This window comes from Eurypyga helias, unplaced genomic scaffold (assembly GCF_000690775.1).
Source record: "Eurypyga helias isolate BGI_N326 unplaced genomic scaffold, ASM69077v1 scaffold17546, whole genome shotgun sequence".
NCBI lineage: Eukaryota > Metazoa > Chordata > Aves > Eurypygiformes > Eurypygidae > Eurypyga > Eurypyga helias.
In genome coordinates, this window is record NW_010254906.1 from 8,515 (window position 1) to 8,828 (window position 314).

The window sequence follows — 314 nt, forward strand, 5'->3', positions numbered from 1 at the left end:
GAGGCACATACCCCCAAGTAAGTGGGTGTCCCGGGGTGCCAGTGCATGGTGGGGTGATGAACCCTGTCCCAGCTCCTTTGGAAAAGTGCTTTGGTCCCTAAATATTGGGGGACGGTGTCTTTTTTTTTTTAACTTTGAGGAAGAAGAGTTCTATGTAGCTCTTGCAGGCAGCGAGGATGCTGCTGGGGTGGTGTCTGCTTTGCCCCCTGGATCTCATTTTGGGGGTGTGGGGTGGGTGAGGAGCATTAAGGGGCTGCGGGGCTGCTGCTTGGCAAAGCCCCCGCTGTGCCGGCGCGCGGGCCCGATGGCACGGC

At 58.6% G+C, this 314-nt stretch overlaps 1 protein-coding gene across 1 annotated transcript in view; it reads left to right on the forward strand.

Annotated features, from left to right (window-relative positions):
* KSR2 (kinase suppressor of ras 2) overlaps nucleotides 1-314 on the forward strand; it is a gene marked incomplete at its 5' end in the record, with an annotated part of 71,759 nt that overhangs the window by 8,501 nt on the left and 62,944 nt on the right. The window lies entirely within an intron of this gene.